This window comes from Canis lupus, chromosome 12, assembly GCF_003254725.2.
Source record: "Canis lupus dingo isolate Sandy chromosome 12, ASM325472v2, whole genome shotgun sequence".
In the NCBI taxonomy this organism is placed as follows: domain Eukaryota; kingdom Metazoa; phylum Chordata; class Mammalia; order Carnivora; family Canidae; genus Canis; species Canis lupus.
The window spans coordinates 32,057,326-32,076,585 of NC_064254.1; the positions used below are offsets into that span (position 1 = coordinate 32,057,326).

The 19,260-nt window shown below is 36.8% G+C and overlaps 1 protein-coding gene and 1 long non-coding RNA gene across 5 annotated transcripts in view; one reads left to right on the forward strand and one right to left on the reverse strand.

Annotated features, from left to right (window-relative positions):
- The window catches only part of ADGRB3 (adhesion G protein-coupled receptor B3), a 717,179-nt gene that overhangs the window by 525,745 nt on the left and 172,174 nt on the right, over positions 1 to 19,260 (forward strand). The window lies entirely within an intron of this gene.
- On the reverse strand, positions 787 to 18,857 carry LOC125752227 (uncharacterized). Its single transcript, XR_007401208.1, has 3 exons — positions 18,617 to 18,857; positions 1,486 to 1,546; positions 787 to 944 (listed from the first exon to the last, which is right to left on the reverse strand). It is a non-coding gene; the product is annotated as an uncharacterized LOC125752227 (long non-coding RNA).

A 19,260-nucleotide genomic window follows, 5' to 3' on the forward strand; every position in this document is an offset into this window, starting at 1 on the left:
TTTTTTTTCTTTATGCTTGACCAAAGCATAAATATGTCACAAGGTTTTATTTATCTTTTGATATTTGGAGTTTAGGAAACAACTATTGATTTCAAAGGAAAAATGAATATTACTAAAAGTTGTACTACCCAGAGAATCTCAAATTACTTTTAAACAGAGGTTTCCATTCATTGTATGATGTGTATGTTATAATACACAAGTGCATAACCTCATAAGCTTTTGTATAACAAAAATTTTTCCCTTGCCAATTGTATGTGAATTAAAGTCCTAACTAGAGTTCTATGTAATAATTGAGTCATCATACTGGTCTCCATAAAATGTTAAACAGGTCAACCTAATTGCATTAGTTCATTAGGGCTGTGGTAACAAAATACCACAGGCTAGTTGACTTAAACAACAGACAGTTATTTTTTCACAATTCTGGAGGCTGGAAGTTCAAGATCAGGGGTAAGCAGATTTGGTTTCTCCTGGGGCCTCTCTCCCTGGCTAGTAAACAGGGCCTTCTCACTGTGTCCTCACATAGTCTTTCCTGTGTGCATGCGTGCAAATACATACTGGTATACAAATATACCAGTCCTATTGGATTAGGACCCCAACCAAAGGGCCTCATTTTAACTTAATCATCTCTTTAAAGGCTTTATCATATTCTGAGATACTGGGGTTTGTGACTTTAACATATTAATTTGGAAGGTCAAGAATCAGTCCATAACATTTACATAATGGAAGAGCAAAGCAAATAAGGTGTAGTTAATTTCTTTTGTTTTTATTTAAAAAGAGAGACTTAATTTGGGGCACCTAGGTGGCTCATTAAGTTGAGCCTCTGACTCTTGGTATTAGCTTCTGTTGTGATCTTTGAGTTCTGGGATAGAGCTCTGCCTCCAGCTCACGTTGTCTGTCATGCTCCTTTCCTCCTCCCCACGCTCACATGTGTGCTTGCTCTCTCTCTTAAAAAATAAAATAAAAAATAAATTAAAAAAAAAACAATAAAATACATAAATAAATAAAATCTTAAAAAAAAAAAAAAGGGGGGATCCCTGGGTGGCGCAGCGGTTTAGCGCCTGCCTTTGGCCCAGGGCGCGATCCTGGAGACCCGGGATCGAATCCCACATCGGGCTCCCGGTGCATGGAGCCTGCTTCTCCCTCTGCCTGTGTCTCTGCCTCATTCTCTCTCTCTCTCTGTGACTATCACAAATAAATAAAAATTAAAAAAAAAAATCAAAAAAAAAAAAAAAAAGGGAGACTTAACTTCAAAATAAAACCTTGGGCAGCCCCGGTGGCACAGCGGTTTAGCGCCACCTGCAGCCCAGGGTGTGATCCTGGGGACCGAGGATCAAGTCCCATGTCTGGCTCCCTGCATGAAGCATGCTTCTCCCTCTGCCTGTGTCGCTGCCCCCCCCCCCTCTGTGTCTATGAATAAATAGAATCTTTTTTAAAAAATTAATAAAAATGTAAAAATTAAATAAAAATAGATTTAATTAGACTTACTGTCCTGGTCATTTTGATACAGGAGAGCTTGGTTCTTGTCTCACAGAGTCGAAGAATGAATCTTGTGGATAATAGAGAGTGAGCAAAGTGATAGAAGTTTATTAAGCAGACATACAGAGAAAGCTCTCAGCAGTGAGAGGGGTTCAGACAGGGTTGCCACTGAGGGCTCTTATGGTCTGTCTTTTATAGGAAACTGACCAGGGAACTTGGTAAATTTCTTGTCAATTTATGGTATTCTGTATTCTTGTCAATATCAGAGTGGATATTTAGAACAAACATGGTGAACTTGTAACTATCATGATAACAAACAAGATGTTTTTGTAAATATCATGAACCCAAACAATGTGTTCCCTTCTCGCAGGTTAATATCTCCTCCATAATATTTTTCTACATCTGGGATTTCTGTGAGCCTAGTCAGGTAGCTCATGGCCTTGAGATTCTTGTGCCATCTTGGTTTGAGCAGGGACTATTGATGACACCTTAATGACATATTTCTTTGTGATCTGGTGAGTTTCTCTGATTACTTAGTAGCCATTAAAGGGGGATACTCCCTAACATTTTGGAGCTAGGGAGCCTGGTTTATTTTTTGTTTTTACTGTCTTATCTCTGTTTTCTTGGGATGGGTAGGAGCCGGACTCTGGGCCTTTCCCTTATCTTTCCCTACCTACCCCAACTCGTTCCTACATCAGTTTCACAATCTATACATACAAATAACAAATAGTTATGTTGTACATCTGAAACTAAAATGATTTTATGTCAATTATACCTCAATAAAAAATTAATTAGTTAATTAAAGTATGTGTTTACAGAAGGTCAACATGCTATTTTTTATATGTCTGGATGTATCCCTAGAGAAAAAAGAACGTAACATGCATTACGATAAGAGAGCTTCTCTAGTGGATAGTTAAAATACCAAGGGCTTGATTGTTTAATTCTTGCACAACTCTTTATATACCAAGCTCTGTTCTAAGTACTTCAGAAAAATGGACACATAATCCCCAGTATAGCCATATGAGGAGCTGTTACTGATTGGTCTCTTGCCTTCAGACTTAATGTACCTCTATAATCCAGTCTCTGATCTTATCACTTTCTGGCTCAAAATTGTTCAATAACAACTTCCTGTATACAATAAAAACCAGTCCTGCTATTCTGGCATAGAAGACTCTTCTCTACATACCAATCATGAGGAATTCTTTGCCACAAGCAAAATTCTTTCATACATTTTTGCTCTTACAGAAGCTATCCCTCTGCCCTTTACTATTAAAAAGGGTGGGGGGGAGACAATTCTTTGGTTTATCACAAAAGGGTTGTTTCACATCTAACAAAAAGCAGTGAGGCATAGTGGATGAGGCAAAGTCTTTTGGGTCAGACAGATCTGAATTTGGATGCATGATTGCAGGCAGGTTACTTTACCTCTCAGGGCTTCAATATCTCTTTTGCAACATGGAAATAATACCACCATCCTGCCGGGTCATTGTGAGAACTAGAAATAATTACATTTTGCACTCTGTCAACCATATGTGTACATGTATATGTGTGTGTCTAATAGAGTTTATCATTATGTTATTAATAGTAATACTATCTACAGTGATGTTCCTTGAGTGCAAGACAGAGATTAAAGATAAAAATCCTGCTAGCAGATGTTAGTTTGCATTGAACTTTCACCGTTCAACTTAATATTCTGTTTTCATATTCAGTCATGTTAATATTCAGGTAGTTTGTCATTTTCTCAAATCAAAAATATTTTAGCATTTTTATTGTTTAATGTATTTTACATATGGTATTTGTTTATAATGTTGCCTACATGTACATTATTTTAAGTAAGTAGATTTATGTTTGGTCTGAATTTTGAAAGCAACACACTCTTTTTTAAAACTACTTTATTGAGGTGTCTGTCATACAACTTGATGCATTTGGAGGTTAGTATAAACCTATCATCATTATAATCTAGGCCATAAACATATCTGTCATCTGCAGAATTTTCCTCCCACCCTTATTTATTATATCTTTGTGTATGGAAAGAATACTTAACATAGATCTACGTTCTTATGGTCACTATTCTAAAGATTATTTTTCTACACTTCAGTTACCCACTTACATATTTAAATGAAAAACTCAAAATATTGACTCATTTCAAGACTTCAAAATAAGAAAATGTATGCAAATACATATATATCCTTGAGCATGCTATTTCATGAGAAATGAATAAATAAGGCATATCAGGTACTCAAGTTAAATCTCCACTGACTATTAAAACTTTATATTTCCACTCACCTGTTCTAAGTATGGAACTCCTGGCCCCCTCTGTCATCTAATTAATTTTTCACAACTAAGGCACAGAAAAAGCTTGGAGTCAGGTGTAAATTAAACCTTCATATTACATATCGTATCAAGTGTAACTGTTTTATTGATGTGAGTATAATGTCAACCAAAGGTAAGGGGCTAGACAGTTTAAAGGCTGGAAGGAAATAAGATAGTTTGAAATAAAAAATGGTTCATAAAGTACTTTGACAAAGATTTAATCTCAAGTGAATAAAGCTTTCTCCCCTTTTGTACACATCCATCCACCCCATCTTCCCTTATTCAATTCAAAACTTACCTCCTTTCGGGATACTTGGGTGGCTCAGCTTTTGAGTGTCTGCCTTTGGCTCATGGCGGGATCCTGAGGTCTGGGATGGAGTCCCGTATCGGGGTCCTTTTAGGGAGCCTGCTTCTCCCTCTGTCTGTCTCTCTCTCTCTCTCTCTCTCTCCCTTTCTCTGTCTCTCATGAATAAATAAATAAAATCTTAAAAAAAAATTACCTCCTTTGATTCCCTAGTACCCTTACACCTCTAATCATTGCTTTGGTTTTTCATGCCATTTAATTCTTTTGTATGTATATGAATAATTGTAAGTTCTTCAGGTAGGATAGTATTTTCTACTTCTGTGCTTCTGAACCTCTTAAAAGTGGTATGTACTATAGCTATTCAGTTTATTAACTCATTGCCATCTGCTATAATAAATAATTATTATTTTTATATCAGTCTTTCCCATCAGAATATGGACTTTGTGGGAGCCATAGTTTGTCAGTTTTATTTATAATTACATTCCCAACTCTTCCTCCCTGTAAGGCCTGCTAGAACTGCAGACTTCCCTAGCCTCATACTTGGGAGCAATTCCCGTGAGTCAGGCCCTGCCCTGCATACTCTCCTTCAGTTCAAAGGTTATGGCTTGTCCAAGTTCCCAGCAAAGGTCTATAGCCAGGATTCAAAATCTAGGTCTAGATTTCCTGGAAAAGACTAGGCACTCAAGCACCTGCAATTCAGGACACGAGAAATAGAGATGAATGAGTCTGACAGAGCCTCTGCTCTCATGAGTTTATATTCTAGAGTAGAAAAATGGGAATGAAAGTATACAAAGGCAGTTACCATAAGTGTTATAAAGGAAAAGCAGTATGAAAGGATGAAGAGTAGGAGAGTAGTGGAACGGCGTTTTGGATAAGGTGATGAGGAAGGATTTTGGACTCTTAGAAGAAGTGGGCTTTGAGGAGATAGCTGAATGAATTGAGCATCTGAGGATTGTACCTTCTGCAAAGGTAGCAGCAGCTACAAAGGCTCTGAAACAGGAATAAATTTGGCATATTCAACAGAAAAAATAGAAATAAGGGAGCACAGGAGAAAGGTGTAAGAGATAAGTCTGGGTGATTAACAAGGGCCAAATCCCATGAGGGCTTACAGTCATCTGGAAGGATTTTGAGTTTTATTTTAAGTATGTTGTGAATCCACTGAATTAATGAATGAATGAGTGAGTCAGTGATATCCAAATATCGTGTGTTGCAAGTACATTTACTTAGGACCAATTAATTGATTAAGTGCCAGGATATCATTTTGTATATACTACTCACACCATCTAGCAAAATCAAAAAAAAAAAAAAAAGTCTGATCACTTAATATGAATCTAGCTCAGGGGCTGGAGCAAATGATGAGAACCATAGAGCAACTGAATGTGTGACCAAATACAAATCATTACTTGGTGCCACCAAGGCAGGCCAAGGGTACAAGTGAAGGTCAAATGAAATGTGTTGAAAGACGATGCCCTTCCCAACAGCTATGGGTGTGGCAGTAAATATCTCTAAAGTGGATAGACTTATTCCTCTGAAAACTTTATTTCCCTCACTTTTCTTTTTCATTGCTCAGCACGTCTCTGCCAACACTTCTGTAGGTGCTACATTACTGTTCTAGGGGAAAAGCTTTCTCAAAAGATCAGTTGCATTCCAGATATTTTAGTTGAAAGGGAATATGCACAGAGGTTAACTACACAGGCTCTGGAATAAGACTGCTGCTTTAAGCCAGCTGGGTAAGTTAAATTGCTGTGGCCATAGTTTCCACATTGGTAAGATGGGGATAATAATAATAATCTTTATAATATTATTGTGAAAACTAAATGAGATAATTCACTTCAAGCACTTAATAGAGTTCCAAGTGTGTGATAATTATTCAAGAAACATTAACTTCTCTTATTGTACCCAAGGAAAGATAGAATTTTCCCTGACATTCAGCCATACCAAGATTACTTCTACAGGTTTCTAAAAGCTAAGTTTGGATTAGCCTCTAAGAGAAGAAAGACACATCCTGTTTTATCTTACAGTTGTTTAGTACAAAACATTACTATGATAGAAGCCATGAACATTCTCAAAAACAGTACACATGGCTTGGAGGTAATGTGGAATTATAGAGAGATCTTGAGGTCCAAATCCAAAATGCCTGGACTAGCTCCTTAGCTCAGCTACCTGATTTACAGATGATCTTATGGAGGTTATTTGAGCTCTGTATTCTTCATGGTCTTGGCTGCAAAATGAGGGTAATAATAACATCTCTCTTGCACTGCAAGATTTCTATATGAGTTAAAAGTGATCATGTATATACATGTCCTTTGAAACTGTTATAATCCTAATCAAATGGGGTTATTTTTTGGTATTAAAGTTTTTGAGCCTTCACTGATAAACAAAACAGAATTTCTTAAGATGAAAATGCACATAGTTCTGGCATTTGTTTTCCGAAGCAGAAGTAAAGTGTTTTTATATTTAGATTACTGGACCTTGGTGTCATCAGTTTTCTGGTTTATGTATACTTTTTAAAGCACAAATGAATTTTTAATTAGAAAAATACAAAAAGATTTTTGTGGTCTAGTATTCTCCTATTCAAGATGTTGGTTTACAATATGAAGTTTAAAGAAACTGAGAGGGAGAAACCAAAAGGTAAGGTAAATGCAATGTGCTTGCATTTCATAAAAACAGCAATTTTGATAATGATAACTTGAAGAAAATCTCTAGATACCCTATCCTTGACATTAGTTTGGCAAGCGTATAGCACAGATGTGGCAGAGAGAACATTATGGCTAATTTTATAACATCAATCTGTTGTCATCAGTATACAAGTGAAATTAAACCCACATTGACAGATCAAATTACTGAAGAGAGACATGTGAATTAGAAAGGAGCAAAGGTCTGAGCACAAACCCTGATGACACCTGAGACTAAATGTTGAGAATCAAGGTTTAGGCCACCAACAGGGTATTGTCTATATGTAGCATGCAATTTTCACTTGACTGAAGATTCTGACCACAGTTAGTATGTTTCTGTTCAAAACTGAAATCTAAGCATTGTTAGACAAGTAAGTGGCCATTATGACCTAAGGAAAGCAGCTGGGAGATGTGTGAGGCCTCTGCAGGTTTCTGTCGCTGCACTTCCTGTAGACCCACAGGGCTTTAGCAAGCTACACACCACCACTGTGCTGCAGACAAAAACAGAGATCTGCAAGCAGGTGGTTTTCAGAAAACTAGAAGAAGCCAACTCCTAGACCCGCAAAGTGGAATTTTAAAAGCAGTCAGAAATTAAAGAAATGAAAGAAGTTTTTTTCTAAGCCAAAGCTGAAATCTATTATGCAGTTTCAGAAGGAAACTTAGAGCATATTTTGCTATGGTTATTGGTTCACTAAAGAAATGCAAAAAAGATACATTTATTTAAATAATGTAAGATGACAAAAATGATTCACAGAACATACGACTTCATAGCTTTACCACAGAAATCACTACTCCTTTTCTATTCTGTCTTTGTCCTCCTAGGACCTTGTCCCACATATTACTTTGTTTTCTCTCTTTCTTCAAGCATTTCCAACCAGGTCCTTTCCCTTTGAAGAAGTAAACAGCAAATAATCACCATCATTATTTCTCCTTTATTTTACAGTATTTTTCTGGTTCTCTTGAACTAATACTTCATTTCTTGAAGTTCTTTACTAAAATATCTTCACAGTGGTTTACAGTTGCTGCGTCTTCATGCTTTCCGCTCTGGCTTGATGTAGCTTCTTCCTCCGGTTCCTTAGAGTTTCCAGGACCTTGTCTCAGATGTTTGTTTCTGGACCACCTCTCTCTGTAATATTTGGCACTATTGACTGCCTACTCTACCATTATTCCCACCCTCCTCCTTTTGTGTGTATTTTTCTTGCCTTGTACATTTTTTTCTCTGACTTCTCCATCCCTCTCATTTTATCTTATTCATCCAATTTTGTTTTGTTTGTTTGTTTCCTAACTTCTAAAAATGACCAACTCCTGAAATTCTGTTTTGGGCTACCTGCTCTTCTATAGTTATCATTTATTGATTTAAAGTATCGGGAGTAGGGGTGCCTGGGTGGCTCATTAGGATAAGCCTCTGACTCTTGATTTCAACTTGGGTCTTGATCTTTGGGTTGTGGGTTTGAGCCCTCCACTGCATGTGGAGCTTACCATAAAAAAAATCAGGAGCAGACACTTTCATCTATTTTATGATATGTCTCTCCTTCCACAGGAGCTTTTGTATACTGGAGTTCCTACTTGGATTCTACTCTTTCCCTGAATAGATTACTTCAATCACCTTCAGAATATTCCCACCCCTCTCCAGTCCAACCTGTCATTTCATCAAACACCAATGTCTTTTATTATTTACCCTTTGTGATTAAAAAATACACAAATAAAAAAATTACACAAATAAGGGTCTAGTAATATGGCATTACCATTACTCTCAAAAATCTTATCTGGGTCAAAAGCTGAGTTCTGCTATAGAGCTCTTTGTCTTTTGAATTATATTCAAAGTATTCCAGTGGCACATGATTCTTTCTTGTCAGCTTGGTCTGCCAGTGTGTTTTGTAGTCCTTTATGAGTGTTCTGTGTATAAGAAGTTGAACTTGGGTTTATCTTGGGGAGATACTGCTTCTGTTAATTCACAAGTGTTTAGTGAGGCTGTGTTTTAGTTATAAATATTGTTTTTTAAAGATTTACTTATTTAGTTTGGAGAGAGAGAAAAAGACTGCCAAGCAGGGGATGGGGCAGAGGTATAGGGATGGGGGGAAGCAGAATCCCTCCTGAGAGGAACCCTGTGCTGCTCCTTGAGGCTCAATCACAGGATGCTGAGATCACAACCTGAACCTAAACCAAGAGTAGGGCCCTTAACTGACTGAGCTACCCAGGTGCCCCTAGTTACAAATATTCTAATATTGATAGACAGATTGCCTCATTAAATTGATGTTTTAGGTTCCCATTTTGCTTTTTAATATTAAGAATAATTCTGAGATAGTACTAATGTCTAACTGAAGTTTTCTGAGAGATCTGTGATAAATTCCAAAAACTTCTATACTTTTTCACATGCTGAAATGGATCCTATTTTCTTTTGCATCTAAGATATGAATGCTTTATCAGTTACATTATCCCACTTATCATACATTCTGTAACATTCCAATCTATGCTTTCCATTCCACTTTATACTTAGATGGGTAGATAAACTCTCCTGCTTGTCTCAAAATCACCCTATAAGCCACAATTTATATCTGCAATATTAATAGACCTTCTCATAGGTGGAATTGAAGTATTCTTCTGTATACCTGAATAATACAATAAAGTTTACTACTTTGGATTTCAAGTAATATTTAGAACTAAGTCTCCAACTAATGTTTGATGGTTGAGTATGCACATAGCTTAATTTTTATAAACACCATCTCTTTCAACTACCTAATTAAGAAAAGCTGAGTATGAGAACAGAGGGCATTTAAGCAATCAGATTCTTTATTGGCAGTCACCAGAAATAAGTACCTACTTGCTTCAGCTTCACTGGTTAAAAAAGTGATAAAGTCCACAGAAGTCTGAGGAGTTGCCAGAAGAAAGCCTTTCTCTGGCAGAACATGCAAAATGTGATCAAATGCTTTAACAGGATTTTGGAGTTACATGACCTTCAATGATAATAGCCAAGTAATAAATTAGTCTTCCCAGCTGCTAGTGCATAATTATAACAGCAAATATTATGTGAAAATTAACACTATGACAGATAGTAATCATAGTCACATAACATATTGATCACAACCACTAAAGGATATAGTACAGATGCCTGAAAAAGAGCTCCAGGAAATAATACAGATATTTAATAAAAAGCTACTTGTGAAATTAGGACAGTATTATGCAAAGAGGTTGTGAAAACAGTTTTAGAACACATCTTAATCCTGCAAAATACAAACCCATTGTCTAGTACATTAGATAATTATTGCCATATTTTATTGTCATTATCATTTGAGCCACTACATTTGTTATCTACGTCATTCATTAGCAAAAAAAAATCATTGTCAAGACCTTGGCTTTAGGGTTAAAAAAAAAAAGTGGCAGAACCCTTTCTCTTGTCTTTTTAAAATTTCTTCCTTTTACTTTATTCTCTTCATTCCTTTATGTTACTCACAGCTACACTGAGATTGCACCCCTGTTACCAATTATTGGAGTCAGTAGAAGTCAGATCATTGTCCTTTAAAACCTTTCAATATTGTCCTCATCTACAATATAAAGACCAGTCTTAAAAATGCAGCCTTTATATTCCTTTAGTAACTGGCCCCTGGCCATCTCTCCAGTAACAATGCTTTCTACTCTCCACCTCATATATTATTCTTTGCAACACCTATCCACTCTCAATTCTGAAGTTTTATATTTTCTGGCCCCTGTAAGTCCTAACATAGGAGTACAATTAATTTCCAGTATTGACATAGAGAATTTGCAAGAAATCAAATACAATTATAATCACACTTACAATAATAAAGTATCTGCAAAAGCATCAAAATTCATTCTACTTGTTGCTTATTTGCCTGGGAAATATGCTTGGTGATGGCCTTTTCCAATAATGTCTTTTAATTATCTTTGCTGAATTGATGAAAATATCACATGCAGCTACATTTAAAAAATTAAAGTGAGAGCAAGAGTTTATTTAGCCTGAAGTGGGAGAAGCCCAAGGCTTTACATTTAAGAGTAATTCAGACACACTATTTTGAGTTCCCATCTTATGTGGAATACTGAATTTTTCAAAAGGTGACCTAACAAGAGAGCTAATTTGCAACATTTCAAAATGAATTTTAAGGCTAGAGGTGACTATCTGTCGTATTTTTTCCATAAAAGTTTTATTTTAAAGGAAAAAAACACACTCCAGTAGAAACTGAAATATGCCCTTTTTTCTTTTATTCTTCCAGACTAATGAACATTCATAAAATTGTACTCCCTGACTGTACTGCTCCTTCCTTGATTTGGTGGGCAGAATATTTGAAATATTTAATTGGCTAAGTATTCCCCTTTCTAATCCCATTGCATACAATGAAACTACTGGTTTGATAAGAAAATTTAATGTGTTAGAAAAGAAGAATGGGTAATGTTTGATTAAAGGTCTTTGAGTGTAACCTTTATCAGCAAGTCTGAATCAGTTTTTCGTCCTGCTGATTTTAGAACTTTCTTGTTGATCTGTGGGCCTGAGCTGCCTCTTTGCAGAAGTAGATAGGTGATGGGAGGTAGCAGACATTATTTTAGTTTTAAATTAATAAAGCAGTGAGAGGAAAAATGATATTATCTTGTGTAATAAAGCTAATGCATAGCCTGACAAAAGTGTTTCTGTAATATGATCAAATAATGTTTCCGTTTGACCCACCAATTTAATGAGATCCTCAAGGGGGTAAAAGTGATAGATAAGGTCTTCATTTCACAGAGAAGTCACTTTGTATTTTTTGGTAGTGAATGTAAATACTTAGCACAAAATTAAAGTGTACGTACATGAACAAATTCAGCTATTCATGTCTCACTCTCTCATTCCCCCTCAAAAAAGCTTTCAAGTGGGCATAATTTTCTTCCCTGTATATTTATTAATTCTAGGAATGAGAAAAGTCCAACAGAGTTGCTTTACTCTTAACTTTCACACTGCATTTACCTTATGGGTAACATGCCCTGGTTTCCAAGGAACTTTGTTTCAAAATCATAAATGTGAGTGAGAGGTACATGTGCATTGCTTTAATAAACCTTGCCAGGCAATCACTAAATACTTTTTCATGAATTAGGGTTATTGCTGTGTTTGTTTTTAGGAATTAATATTTATCATATATTTGTTTTTAGGTAAAGGAATCATCATGCACAACATTTAGTGGCTACACAGCATGGTCCCTTGGTTTTAATGACAGTTTAGGAATTTTTTTTTCCATATTAATATAAGGCTTAATTTAGATCCCATCCCTAGCAAAAATGAAAGACATTATAACATGTACTTTGCTTGATACAATCCTGGCTCTTCCTTCCTGCCTCACTTTTTCTTTCTTTTTTTTTTAAAGATTTTATTTATTCATGTGACACAGAGAGAGGCAAAGGGAGAAGCAGGCTTCTTGCATGGAGCCTGATGCAGGACTTGATCCCATGACCCTTTGTCAAATGCAGATGCTTAAACACTGAGCCACCCAGGTGCCCCCTGCCTCATTTTTTCACATCTATTTTTGTTTAACATTTTATCTCTTATTATATATATTTAAATGTCACTTTAAATCTTTCTATACGGGATCCCTGGGTGGTACAGCGGTTTGGTGCCTGCCTTTGGCCCGGGGCGCGATCTTGGAGACCCGGGATCGAATCTCACGTCGGGCTCCCAGTGCATGGAGCCTGCTTCTCCCTCTGCCTGTGTCTCTGCCTCTCTCTCTCTGTGTGTGTGACTACCATAAATAAATAAAAATTTTAAAAAAATTAAAAAAAAATAAATCTTTCTATAACGATAAAAGTAAAGCAAGATTGGATAGATAGATGGATCAATAAATAGATCAGTAGAATATAATACAGCCTTTACTGTTTTAATATTTTTGAAGTTTGTAGTTCATTTGCTCAACATTTACCAGTCTATATGTTCAAAGCTACATATGGTGGTTCCAAGTAGAATAATGTAGTCTTTGATGTTGAGGACCTGGAAACTGAGTAGGGGTGCAAGAACCCTGCCCCCCATAATCAACCACTGTATAGTATGCTATTTGCTCTAAGCAAGTATAAAGAATACTGTCAGAACACAGAGCTAGAACACCCAGCAACTCTGAGGTGTGATATCAAGGAAGGTTTCAATGAGGACATGGTAGTTGACCTGAGCTAGTGAAAGAAGAATATCCCATGCAGCAGGACAACAAAGCAGGAGGAACAACATTAACAAAGACACAGAGACATGAATATGTATGATGAATTTAAAAATCTTTCTCTTTTTTGTTCCAGTTGTCAATGGGAGTGATATTATACTGGCACATCAGCTTAATAATAAATGACCAGATATGGGACCTGATAGGGGTTGTCAAGAGCCCTATTAAATACTACAGTCAGTGCTACTTGACTAGGGTACTGAGTTAAAACATCCTCTCTTCCTGATGATTCAGATCCATTTTATTTTTCTGCTAAGCAAAAGAGATTGCCTTTATATTATTGGGCAAAGCATTATATCTAAGAGCTCAACTGTATTTGTGGAAGGAAATTCTGGCAAAGATCAACCTAAAAAGTAACTAAACCAGCGACCGTACTAGTGACATTAGCTATATGGACTTGACTCCTCAAATCTAAGTTTTGTTTTGTTTTGTTTTTTGTTTTTTGTTTTTCTGCTAACTTTTAAAATTAAGATGAGCACTCTCCAGAGGAGCCATCAGTAGGTGACTTTATTTTTTTTAAAGATTTTATTTATTTATTCATGAGAGACACAGAGAGAGAGAGGCAGATACATAGACAGAGGGAGAAGCAGGCTCCATGCAAGGAGCCCAATGTGGGACTTGATCTTGGGACTCCAGGATTCTACCCTGGGCCAAAGGCAGGCGCTACACCACTGAGCTACCCAGGGATCTCAGGAGGTGATTTTAAAGCATACTGGTGTCTAGAAGGAAATGAGATATTTTCTATCCCTAGAAGAGGGCACCCAAAATATCATCTAGGTCTTAATTTCTGAAAGAGTGCATATCTTAGAAGAAAATACATTTCCCCAAAACATATTTATTTACAAATGGAAGAATTGGGGAAATATAGCAGATGTCCCCTAACCAAGTGATCAGTCAACATCATCAGGAATAAGTGTATCATGTATCTCCTGATATGATGTACCAAGAAGGGCAAAACATCACTTCTGTCACATTCCTGTCAAAAATACATAACCTCAATTTATACTTAAGAAAATGAGCACACACTTAAATTGAGGGCCATTTTACAAAATAAGTGGTCAGCATTTTTCACAGTAGCCAAGATCATGAAAAATAACAACTGTCCCAAATTGAAGACTGAGGGAACTTGACAACTAATTGCATTGCAGGATGCTGGATCACAAAAGGGAATTAGAGGTACAGTTGGTGAATTTCAAATATGGTTTATGGATTAGTTAATAGTTAATGCTAATGTTAATTTCATTATTTAGATTAATTATACTGTAGTTATGTCAGATTAACATATTGGGGACAGATGGGTAAAGGCATACAGGAATTCTGTGTACTATTTTGCAGCATTTTTATGTCTAAAATTATTTCAAAATGTTAAAAAATAAAGTACAAATAAAGTATGATTCTTCCCATTTTCCTTTTTGCTTAGTCCTAGCTTTAAAAAAGGGTAACAAAAGGAACATAAACATATATATAAACATATTTCATTCAAACTTTTCATCTTATGAAATGTTTACTGCTTTTAAAAGTTAGACATTTTCTTTTCAGGAATATATTAACTGAACTCAAGCTTTTTGCTTAAATAAGGTATTTGAAAGACCTACAAGAAAACTAATATAGCCTATTCCCATGATTCTTATTAGAAACATTTTAAAGACTGCAGTAGGGGGAAAATTGCCAGGGCTCATTAGTAGTGGTCTCATCTATTCTTTCATAGTAATATTCTTAGGGCTTATTTAAAGACCTCTCACCATTAAAACAAAATTCTCTCATTTTTGTTCAAGGGGGAGAAGTATGAGTATCTTTCACACAATGAAATACATCTCTTAAATCCTGATAATCCTCAAGCAAAATGTTGTCAACTCTATAATTCTTTACATTCGACCTAGATTGTTACAATAAATTCAAATCTGAACTGATTTAGCTGCCTCGACTACTTTCTAGAACACAAAGGTTATTTTCAAAATTTCTATTGGCATAGGAGACTATAATCTAAATAAATGTGTGTTCCCCCGTTCATATTTGTAGGCTACTGCTAAATACTGACCCTAGTTTAAGTATTATAGTGGTTCAGCATCAGGGTATTTTTTTTTTTTTTTTTTTTTTAGATTTATTTATTTGGGGAGGAGAGGGGTAGAGAGGGAGAAGGAGAGAGAATTTCCAGCAAGACTCTCCGCTGAGTGTAATGCTGTGAAGCCAGGTTCAATCTCACAACCATGAGATTGTGACCTGAGCCAAAATCAAGAGTTGGGCGCTTAACCAATTGAGCCACTCAAGCACCCCCAGAGTATCTTTTTCTTCTCCCTAAAAGTCTAGTAAATGCCTGACAATTGTAGGCACTTTATTAAGAGGATGGATGGAAGGCCCTAAGCTAAAGAATTTGCTTGATTGAGAGGCTCTAATGGGTCTAAACAGAACTGCTTTCCATCTCCAAAGACTGCTGCCTGGGGTCATTTGCATTTGAATACCTAGAGTTAGTGAGAAAATTTGCTTAAGACTGATTCAAGATCAGGGTTCCTATTGAGAAGCTAAGTAATTTGAAGGGCTTTTAACACCTTGTTAAAGGAAGGGTCACCCACAGGGCCTTGCTGAGATTATCTGTGGGTGTTCCTGATACTGTCCACCCAGACAAAGGAGAGTGCAAATATATGTAAGGCTGAGCCAACACTCAGTACAATTAATATGGTAAGACTAGGACTGAGTAATAATAGTCCATAATCATGGAATCTACTGTGAGAGACTAGAGAAAAGAGAACATTTGGATTTAGAGTCTCTGAGCAAGGCCATTCCAAGTGCACATGAAATGAGACCCTGCGGGTGTCAGTTCTGTAGAAACAGAAATGTAGCCTAGATAGACCTGGAAAAGTCCTATGGGGTCCCAGAACAAAGTATCTTCTTGAACAGAATAACTAGAAAGAGCCCACCCGTCACTTGTGGAGCAGCAGTGATGAGAATTGAGGGACAGGTGGGTGCCTGGGTGGCTCAGTTGGTTAAGCATTTGACACTTGATTTAGACTCAAGTCATGACCTCAGGATCATAAGATCAAGCTCTACATCAGGGGGTTCCACATTCAGCAGAGAGTCAGCTTGAGATTCTCTCTCTCCCTCTCCTTGTATCTCTCCCCCACCATGTGTGTGCACTCAGGCTCTCTTTCTGTCTCTTTCTCTCTCAAACAATAAATAAATCTTAAAAAAAAAAAAAAAAAAAGAATTAAGAGACAAAAGATCCCACTGGCCTTGATGTTTAAATGATTCTCTTCAATGGGTGATATCAGCTCTTAATCAACAGAGGAACTGAATGCCTTTGGGTTTAGAGATGAAAGGGGGCACAGAGCTGCCAGCCTTACTTTCATTTGTAGCCTATCTTGTCCTGAAACCATGAAGGTGCAGTTAAAAAAACAAAATTCAACTGATTAAATTTAAAGATCAAGTTGGCTTTATTCAATGATCTATGAATCAAGCAGCATCCCATTTAGCAAATAGAAAGGAGCTCTGAGAAGCAATACAATCTAGAATACTTCTGTAGACAGAAAATATGGAGGGACAAGGAAAAGAGTAGACTCTATCAGGCAAAGTCACCATTCTTTAGGGAACAAGAAGGATCAGTCAATTGTACTACATTGCTAGTGCTGAACAGGAAATTCCAAACTGACTGGTTAAGATTACATTCCTAGAGGAGATTAAATTTGCAATTAAGTTAGGTATTAAGTCTCCTTTGGAGATGTTCTTAGCACTAATTATTCTGTTATGGGCCTGTTGTCTCTTTTTTTAACAGGGTTTATTGGGGAAAAAAGGAAAAGACACTAAAGGGCATGATTCTATTTCCTGGAACAGTAAGGGTACTTGTAACCCCATGCCTCCTTTCAGCCACTATTTCTAGTCCAGCTTAATGACTATAAGAGTGTATCCTCAGATTCTCTGAGTCTTGAGTGGGTGGGGTAGATGCCTCATCCAGAAGGAGTTTCACTAAAGACTCCTCTGGCAATAGTGACCATGTGGTCCTATTAGAGTAAATGAGCCCTCTGGAGGCCTGGCAGTAGTCACAAAGAAGGGAGGAGGCTTATTAGTACTGCACTGAACACCAGGTCTAATATAAGGACTGGTCTTTAAAGCTCCTATGTATAGTGATTGCAATTAAACCTGTATAGGAGGAAAATGATTTTCATGAAGCAATAGGCAGCACACAGGAAAGTGACAAAACCCGGCCCTGAGCATCTGTTTTTCCTGTCTCTTATTTCTGAGTGTTGCAGCCATAAATTATCTATAGTTCAGTAACATGGCTGATAAGGAAGGCTGTGTGAGACAGCAGGAATGCAGTTTTGTTCAAGGTGGCTTGGCTACAAGAGAAAGAAGCAGTATGTCACCCACTGTCCCATGGGCTACAGCACATCTCAGCTCTGGTCCCACAGGGCCTTTGATTTGGCTGAAAGATGCCGCAGGAGATGGATGATTTGGTTCTAGCATATTTTCTCCTTTGTGCTGCTAAGATGATTAAAGACCCCGATTTGCTTCTCTTCACAGTCCCCTTGGCTGCCAGGTAGAAGAGTTCTCTGTCCTTGGATCATTCCTGAGGTGTATCTGAGAGTAAGATTTAGATCTCGTAAAATTAAGAGCAGTGTAGCTATAGCCTCCCCTACCTTCATTCCTTTGGAGCTAGATAGGTATTTAATAAAAAATAAATAAATAAATAAAAAAGATGAGGAGCACCTGGGTGATTTAGTCAGTTAAGCATCCAACTCTTGTTTTCAGCTCAGGTCATGGAGTCAGGTCATGATCTCAGGGTTGTGAGATCAAACCCCTTGTTGGGCTTAGCACTGAGCATGGAGCCTGCTTAAGATTCTCTCTTTCCCTCTCCTTCTGTCTCTCCCCCCCCAAAATAAATAAATAAATAAATAAGCAAACAAAAATAAATGAAAAGAATATAATGTAGGTGATGGGAAATTTGGTTCAGAGTATCTGACTCTTACAAAGAGACACAAAGATCCTCTAATATCCAGGAGATGGTCTTGAGTTACTTCTTTTTGCATTTAACATTAGTATATTTGGGTGGGCATATAAAAACCTTATCTCTGTGTGGTAAAAAGATCAAGGTCATTTAAGCTTTACATTACAAAACAAGGCAGTCATTGTTCTATTGATATGATAAGAACTTCTAGTTGAATATTTTGAATCCCTTAATGCCATGATTGAGTCTGGTACAAAAAAAGCTACTCATTTTAATAACAGTCCAATCTTAGAATCCATTAGTAGTATTTTCCCTATTCATGTCAGGATTCTATATAAACTTCAGCCCTAGACAGTTTATGTTCTGATGTAGACTATAAACAGGAATCACTTCAATCTACTTTGGCTCTTGGGGAAGAGGGGGAAGAGAAAAGAGCAGCTGAGTAACAGTGAACAATAGTCTTTTCTGTCCTGTCATATAAGATTTGAAAAGAAACATAATTCATAAGGATATGGATAAATGAGTTACTGTAGGGATATCTGTACTCAGAACCTAAAGGAAATCACACAGAACTGCTAGGATATAGACCGGAGACTCCAAAAGCAAGTTTGTTCTCTTTTTCCTATTCTTTTGTGCTTGACTTTGCCATAAAGACTTTGTTTGGCAAGCCTGGTAGAAAAAGGAGCCTAAGTAGGTGAAGAGAACTCAGAAAGGGGAAAGAGGTAGCACTCACTGGAAGTTGGAGCCAGTAAGGATTTGTGGGGTCATCCACAATGGATTTTCTGAACATCAACTGAGTTCTTCAATATTTTCCACAGCAGCACTTAGTTCATGAAATATCCTTACTTTCACTTGGAGATGCCATGGATTTCTATCAGCATTTGTCTCATGTATTAAAAGGTCCAGAAGTTGCCTTAGTAATATAAAACTACTGCTCCAGAATGTAGTTATTATTCTTTCTAGGGCTGTTGTTGAATCTGTTTGTCCCTGGGAATGGCCACAGTTAAACTCTAGAACACTAAAGATACATTCCATGGCCTGAATTAGAGAAGTATGAGCATAGGTAATTTGTTTCTCTGTGTTAAAATTGCAAAGTTGGGAATTGTGCAAAATAAATTTTATATACCGCTATGAGAATACCCAGTCTTTACACCAGTCTTCTCAAATTTATCCGTAATAGGAAAATTTCTTATTTCCTAGGGTCTTCTATGTATTCTAGTTAGTTGGCTACAAAACTAGGTTATTTATATTGTGTAACATTATGTTCGTGTCTGATTCTCTTTAAAGAACTTGGAGTCCTCTTCTTCAGAAGAAATTTACCACTGGCAGATAACGTGTAACAACTATTCTTTATAAAATTTATCAACTAACTATGGC